This window comes from Theropithecus gelada, chromosome 19 (genome assembly GCF_003255815.1).
Source record: "Theropithecus gelada isolate Dixy chromosome 19, Tgel_1.0, whole genome shotgun sequence".
Taxonomy (NCBI): domain Eukaryota; kingdom Metazoa; phylum Chordata; class Mammalia; order Primates; family Cercopithecidae; genus Theropithecus; species Theropithecus gelada.
Genome location: NC_037687.1, coordinates 14477477 through 14484763, shown reverse-complemented (window position 1 = coordinate 14484763; position 7287 = coordinate 14477477). Strand labels below are relative to the sequence as shown.

At 54.6% G+C, this 7287-nt stretch overlaps 1 long non-coding RNA gene across 1 annotated transcript; it reads left to right on the top strand.

The window, feature by feature from the left end:
* The first annotated feature begins 621 nt into the window (after positions 1-621).
* Positions 622-7224, top strand: LOC112612037. The gene is made up of 3 exons (XR_003116800.1): positions 622-795; positions 6868-6918; positions 7120-7224. It is a non-coding gene; the product is annotated as an uncharacterized LOC112612037 (long non-coding RNA).
* Positions 7225-7287: the final 63 nt, after the last annotated feature.

The following is a 7287-nucleotide window of genomic DNA, read 5'->3' as shown; positions in this document are numbered from 1 at the left end:
TCCTGAGCTCAAGTGATCCTCCTGCCTCGGCCTCCCAGAGTGCTGGGATCACAGGTGTGAGCCTCTGTACCTGGCCTGTTTTCTCATCTGGAAAATGGCAGGGGAAGGTTCTGCCAGCTGAGACACTGGCTCTGCCAACTCTGACATGCCAAAGCTCTGGGCACAGGGTGAGCCCCACCAGCGTGGGCACCCAGAGCTATTTCTGACCAGGCCCCTTTGCGCCTGCCCAGGGAAGAGCCAAATGGCCCCAGGCTTGGGGCCTGCCGCCCAATCCGGCTGCCACACCTTCCCCTCCAGAGCAGCCAGCCCGAACACAGAGGCCAGAGGGTTCGTCAGAGCCACATGGTGGAAACTCCGGCAGAGGATTTTGAAAGCAGGTTGCACTTCATTCTTGCTGAGGGAGTGCACGCGTGTGTGTGTGTGTGTGTCTGTGTGTGTGTGTGTGTGTCTGCGCGTGTGTGTGTGTGTGTGTGTGTGTGTGTGTGTCTGTGTGTGTGTGTGTGTGTGTGTGTGTGTGTGTGTTTGCAGCGCCTCTGGGTCTGTGTTTTTATTGCACTTTCCTGCTGGTTTCCAGCTGCACCGCCAGTTCCGGGGAGGGCCCTGGGCCAGCGGCTGTCAGTCCCCACCTCCTTCATAAAGTCCTGGCCTCGGGACAGTCCGCACAGCTGCCCAGCCTGAGACGGGGCAGCCCGCAGAGCTGCCCAGCCTGCGGAGACAGGACAGACCTGTCCCACTCACTCTTTCCCCTGCCGCTCCTGCCGGCAGCTCGAACCATGGGAGGCCGCGTCTTTCTCGGTAAGTACTTCGGGGCCCCGCTGGGAGGGGCGAGGAAGCTCCAGCGGTACCTTTGGCTGCGTCTGAGAAACGGGAGGCGCCGCTGGTGGCTGTGGGGCCTGCGATGGAGGGAGCCACATTGTCAAGCAGGCACTCTCGGCACATGGGGAGAGGGGCTGGTTGTACTTGGACACCCCCACACCCCGGCAGGAACTCCAGGGTGCGCTCGGAGCCTGCTACTCTGCCGGAGGTATCCTCAAGCTTTCTACTGGAGCCAATTTGGCATCTGCTCCCTAAGAGGGGAAACTGAGGCACGGGGGAAGGAAAGGGGCAAAAAGTGAGTGCTGGGACCCTGAGAGCCGCAGTGCTTAATGTAACGCATAGACGGACATGGGCGGGGGTGGGGAAGCTAGAGGCCAGGACTTCACTGCGGGGGACCCCCAATTTGTCCCTCGCAGTCTCAGCAGCAGGAGCAGCCCCAGAGTCCCCAGTTCTTGCTCCCCGCAGACCTGGCTGGGGCTCAGCTGTGGATCAAAGGAACTTTGGCTGGCTGTGGGTTTGAATTTGATTTTTGTTGTGACTTCCCGGGGACTCCCTTTCCCGCCCCACCCAAGGTGACTGTAACGGTTATCAGGGTAACTCGTTGCCTAAGCAACAGAGCAACAAAGAGAGTGAAGAAATGACATTTGGGGCAAAACCCAGGACTTCCCGGACCACAGGGACACAGCTTCCCTGGGCCAGCCCCAGGTGGCAGGTGTCAGCTCAGCACCCCGCCCTGGGCTCGAAAGCGAGAGACAAGAGCCCACGTTGGGGTTCTTGGGGGCACACCTGGTGGGGGCAGCTGCTAAGACCTGGCTTCCCAGTGGTTCCACGCCCTGGTTGTCTGTGTCAGTGGGGCCAACTCAGAGAGCCTCTGCGCCTCACTTTTCTCATCTATAAAATGGAGCACAACCTGTCTCCATCTTAGATTGTTTTAAGGCTTGAGTGAGTTAGGACACAAACTATTCCTGGTTCACAGTAAGAATTAGGTAAACAGCATTTTAAAAGTGTTGGCTGGACACGGTGGCTCACGCCTGCAATCCCAGCACTTTGAGAGGCCGAGGTAGGTGGATCTCTTGAGCCCAGGGGTTGGAGACAAGCCTGGGCAACATATTGAGATGTTGTCTCTACTAAAAAAAAAATTTTTTTTTTTTTTTGAGACAAAGTCTTGCTCTTGTCGCCCAGGCTGGAGTGCAATGGTGCAATCTCCGCTCACTGCAACCTCCGCCTCCCGGGTTTGAGCGATTCTCCTGCCTCGTACCCCTACCCCGAGTAGCTGGGATTATAGGCACCTGCCACCATGCCCGGCTAGTTGTTGTTTTTTGTTGTTGTTGTTGTTTTTGTTTTGTTTTGTATTTTTAGTAGAGACGGGGTTTCACCATGTTGGCCAGGCTAGTCTCAAACTCCTGACCTCAGGTGATGCACCCACCTCGGCCTCCCAAAGTGCTGGGAGTACAGGCATGAGCCACCATGCCCAGCCAAAAAAAATGTTTTTTAATTAGTCGGGCTTGGTGGCATGTGCCTGTCCTAGTGAGCCCTAGTGGCTCAGGAGGCTGAGGTGGGAAGACCCAGACCCCTTGAGCCCAGGAGGTTGAGGCTACAGTGAGCTATGTTTGCACCACTGCACTTCAGCCTGGGTGACAGAGCAAGATCCTATCTCAAAATAAATAAATAAATAATAAGGCCAGGTGCAGCGGCTCACACCTGTAATCCCACCACTTTGGGAGGCCCAGGCCAGCAGATCACCAGAGGTCGGGAGTTCGAGACCAGCCTGGCCAACATGGTGAAACTCTGTCTTTACTAAAAATACAAAAATTACCTGGGCATGGTGGCAGGCACCTATAATCCCAGCCAGTCGGGAGGCTGAGGCAGGAGAGTCACTTGAACCTGGGAGGTGGAGGCTGCAGTGAGCCGAGATCACGCCACTACACTCCAGACTGGGCGACAGTGAGACCATATCTCAAAATAAATGAATAAATAATAAAGTATGATGATTATTAAATCCTGGTAAGACGCTAGTAGGTCTGGGGAATTGTCTGGGGGTCCTTAGGAGGAAGCCTAAAGAAGGAGTGACTGCCCCGCCCCCCACCCCAGGGTCTCTATGCAGGAAACTGACTGCTTAGGGCTCAGCCCAGAGAATACAAACCAGATGAAACTCAAACCAGAACAGCAGCTTCTCTCCCAGCTTCTGTTTGGGCGACTTCCAAGGCCCCAGATGGAGGCAGCCAGGCCCTGTAGCCTCACGGTGGGAGTAGAGAACCCAGCCCATGCAGAGGGGATGGGGCACAAAGGAACCCTTCCCAGGGCCCTGGGAACCTCAATCTCTCAATTCCTCCTTCCCCAGCCTCTTCTGTTCATTGGATTCTTCCTCATCCTTTTCTGGGCTCCAAGCCTCAGTTTCTCTATCTGTAGAATGGGCATCAACACAGCCCCTGCCTCCTAGAGTGGTTTTGAGCTTTAAAGGAGTTACCTGGGGCTTTGGGAGTTGGAGATGAATCTGCCTAGATCCTGTCCTGCCAGGGGAGGTCATTTTGTGGTCTGTTCTGCAAAGAGGAACTGGGTTCTGGCCGAGGGAGGAACTAGCCAAGCCCTGTGGCCAGAGAGGAGGAAGAGGAGAATCCTGACAGAAGCGGGGAGCATGGGCTTGGGCAGCGGGGTTTAACCCAGCTGGAAGGAGTGTGGAGGTGGGAGTGGGGATCTCTGCCTTCCACTCACCTAAGGGGTACGAAATTTGAACACAGGGGCTGAGTGGTCAGGGGACCTCCAATCTGCACCCCAGATACCCGCCCTCTGAAGCTGTGCTCACAACAACAGACCCCAAAATTCCCCTGGGAGCTCCTCCAGGGTTGAATTGGGGCAAATGAGTGGTGAGTCATTCCTTCCCTTAGGCCCAGGAAGTGACTCACGCCCAGCCGTTGTCCTGGTCCCCATCCCTCTGCCCCACACCCCCCTTCAGGTCTCCCGGATTATTGGGGTCCCCAGGATTCCCAGATCGGCAGGGACTGGACGTCCCCTCCCAGCCTGCCCCAGGCCCCACCTGCTGCTCAGATCCCAACGCCCTCCCTTCCCCTGCCCTTCCCTTCTGTTTCCATCCACCCTCCTTTCTCATGGTTTTCTCTCTTCCTCGCTGTTTCTCTCTCTGTCCCTCTGTTCTCTCTGTCCCATTTCCTCCTGTTTCCTCTCCTGCTTTCTATGGGCCCCTTGTTTCTCCACCTCTCTCTTTCGCCATGTAATTTCTGTCTCTCTCCATCTCTCCGTGTCTCTGTCTCCATCTCTCTGTGTCTCTGCCTCCTTCTCTGTCTTCTCTTTCTCTAGCTGTCTTCTTTCTCTTCTCTGTCTCCCTCTCTCTCTTTCTCCAGCTCTGTCTCCTTTCTCCTCTCTGTCCCTCTGTCTCTCTGTCTCTCTATCTTTTTTCTTTTCTTTTTTCTTTTTTTGTTGAGAGTCTCGCTCTGTTGCCCAGGCTGGCGTGCAGTGGCAGGATCTCAGCTCACTGCAACCTCTGCCTTCTGTGTTCAAGCGATTCTCCTGCCTCCAACTCCCCAGTAGCTGGGATTACAGGTGCGTGCCACCACGCCCGGATAATTTTTTGTATTTTTAGTAGAGATGGGGTTTCAGTATCTCTGTTGGCCAGGCTGGTCTCACACTCCTGACCTCAGGTGATCCATCCACCTCGGCCTCCCAAGGTGCTGGGATTACAGGCGTGAACCAGCATGCACAGCTCTCTCTCTCTCTCTCTCTTTCTCTTTCTGTGTCTCTCTCTCTCTGTGTGTCTCTGTCTCTCTTTCTTTCTGACTCTTTCTCTCTCTCTGTCTCTCTGTCTCTTTCTCTCTCTCTCCGTCTCTCTTCCTGTCTCTCTCTCTCTAATCTCTATTTTCTCTCCACCCCTGCTTCTTTGACTCTATCTCTCTGGTGAACAGCAAGGAGATCCCTAGGTCCCCATCTCTGAATCCCCTGGTGATCTGAGGAGGGTCCCCCAGGACATGGCTTGGGAGGGGGAACCCCCTGAGCGCTGGGAACCGCCACTCCATGTGCACCCCAACAGGCGGCCACAGTGTCTTCCTGTGGGAGGGGCGCCCAGGGTGTGAAATATCACCACTGGGTCCCAGGACAGACCGCCAGGGCTGGTGGCGGTTGTGGGTGTGGTGTGTGTGCACCTGTGTCCCTGGAGGAAGTGTGGAGGTCCAGAGCATCTTAGAGCCTGGGGGATCCAACACCGTCATTTTTTTTTTTTTTTTTTTCTGAGACAGAGTCTTACTCTGTCATACAGGCTTGAGTGCAGTGGCATGATCTCGGCTCACTGCAACCTCTCCCTCCCGGGTTCAAGTGATTCTCATGCCTCGGTCTTCCAAGTAGCTGGGATAACAGGCACTTGCCACCACACCCAGCTAATTTTTTGTATTTTTAGTAGAGAGGGGGTTTCACCATATTGGGCAGGCTGATCTTGAACTCCCAACCTCAAAAAAAAAAAAAAAAAAAAAAAGAAATGAAGATGGCAGGCCGGGCGTGGTGGCTTATGCCAGCACTTTGAGAGGCTGAGGCAGGCAGATTACGAGGTCAGGAGATCGAGACCATCCTGGTTAACATGGTGAAATCCTGTCTCTACTGAAAATACAAAAAGTTAGCCAGGCGTGGTGGCGGACGCCAGGAGTCCCAGCTACTCTGGAGGCTGAGGCAGGAGGATTGCTTGAAGCCAGGAGTTCAAGATCAGCCTGGGCAACAGAGCAAGACTCTGTCTGTAAAATATATATATATATTTTTTGAGATGGAGTCTTGCTCTATCACCCAGGCTGGAGTGCAGTAGTGCGATCCGGCTCACTGCAAGCTCCGCCTCCCGGGTTCACGCCATTCTCCTGCCTCAGCCTCCCGAGTAGCTGGGACTACAGGCGCCCACCACCACGCCTGGCTAGTTTTTTGTATTTTTAGTAGAGACAGGGTTTCACCGTGTTAGCCAGGATGGTCTCGATCTCCTGACCTCGTGATCCGCCCGCCCCGGCCTCCCAAGTGCTGGGATTACAGGAGCCACCGCACCTGGCCTAAAAATAATTTTAAAAATATTTTGGCCGGGAGCGGTGGCTCACGCCTCTAATCCCAGCACTTTGGGAGGCCAGGGCGGGCGGATCACGAGGTCAGGAGATCGAGACCATCCTGGCTAACACGGTGAAACCCCGTCTCTACTAAAAATACAAAAACTTAGCCAGGCCTGGTGGCGGGCGCCTGTAGTCCCAGCTACTCAGGAGGCTGAGGCAGGAGAATGGCGTGAACCCGGGAGGCAGAGCTTGCAGTGAGCCGAGGTCATGCCACTGCACTCCAGCCTGGGCGACAGTGAGACTCTGTCTCAAAAAAAAAAAAAAAAGTATTTTTAATTTTTTGACCTGGCGTGATAAATTATTTTTAAATTTTTGAGTCAGGAAATGTGGCTCATGCCTGTAATCCCAGCACTTTGAGAGGCAGATCACCTGAGGTCAGGAGTTCGAGACCAGCCTGGCCAATATGGTGAAACCTTGTCACTACTAAAAATACAAAAAATTGGCCGGGTGTGGTGGTGGGCACCTGTAATCCCAGCTACTTGGGAGGCTGAGGCAGGAGAATCACTTGAACCCAGGAGGTAGAGATTGCAGTGAGCCAAGATCACACTATTGCACTTCAGCCTGGGCAACAGAGCAAGATTCTGTCTCAAAAAAAAAAATTTTTTTTAGTGCACACTTGTGGTCCCAGCTACTTGGGAGGCTGAGGCAGGAGGATTGCTTGAGCCTAGGAATTGGAGGCTGCAGTGAGCTATGATTGCACCACTGCACTCCAGCCTGGGTGACCAAGTGAGACCCTGTGTCAAAAACAAAAACAAAAATAAAAAAACAGCCCCTATGGGGACAGGGTGACAGACTCTTTGGCTTTGAGCATCTGAGTGGGACGTGACATCTGCCCACTCTGTTTGAACGACGGGCAGGATCTGAACCTGAGAGGGGTCAGCATCCTCCTCCCCCAAAATGCATCACCTTTACACCTCCTTTCCCACCCTGGGATTCCCTCTGACCCCCTTTCCTTTCTCTGTTGCAGCATTCTGTGTCTGGCTGACTCTGCTGGGAGCTGAAACCCAGGACCCCAGGGGTGAGTCTGCTGGGAAGCAGAAAGCACAGTCCACAGCCAGAGTCTGGGGAGGGCCCTGGACCCCCGCCCAGCCCCCTTCAGCCCAGGGAAAGAGAGGCCTCGTGCACAGGAAACTCAGTGCCCTGGCTCATTTCCCTCAGTGTCCCCTTTTTGTGTGTCCCCTTGCCCCTCACCTTCTGACCGTGCTCCCTGCTCTTGCAGACTGTGCCCGGTGGTGCCCTGAGAACTCCTCGTGTGTCAACGCCACCGCCTGTCGCTGCAATCCAGGGTTCAGCGCTTCATCTGAGATCTTCACCTCCCCCACGGAGATTTGTGACGGTACAGAGGCTTGAGGGCAGCGCAGGGTACATCTGAGATTATGAGGCTTTG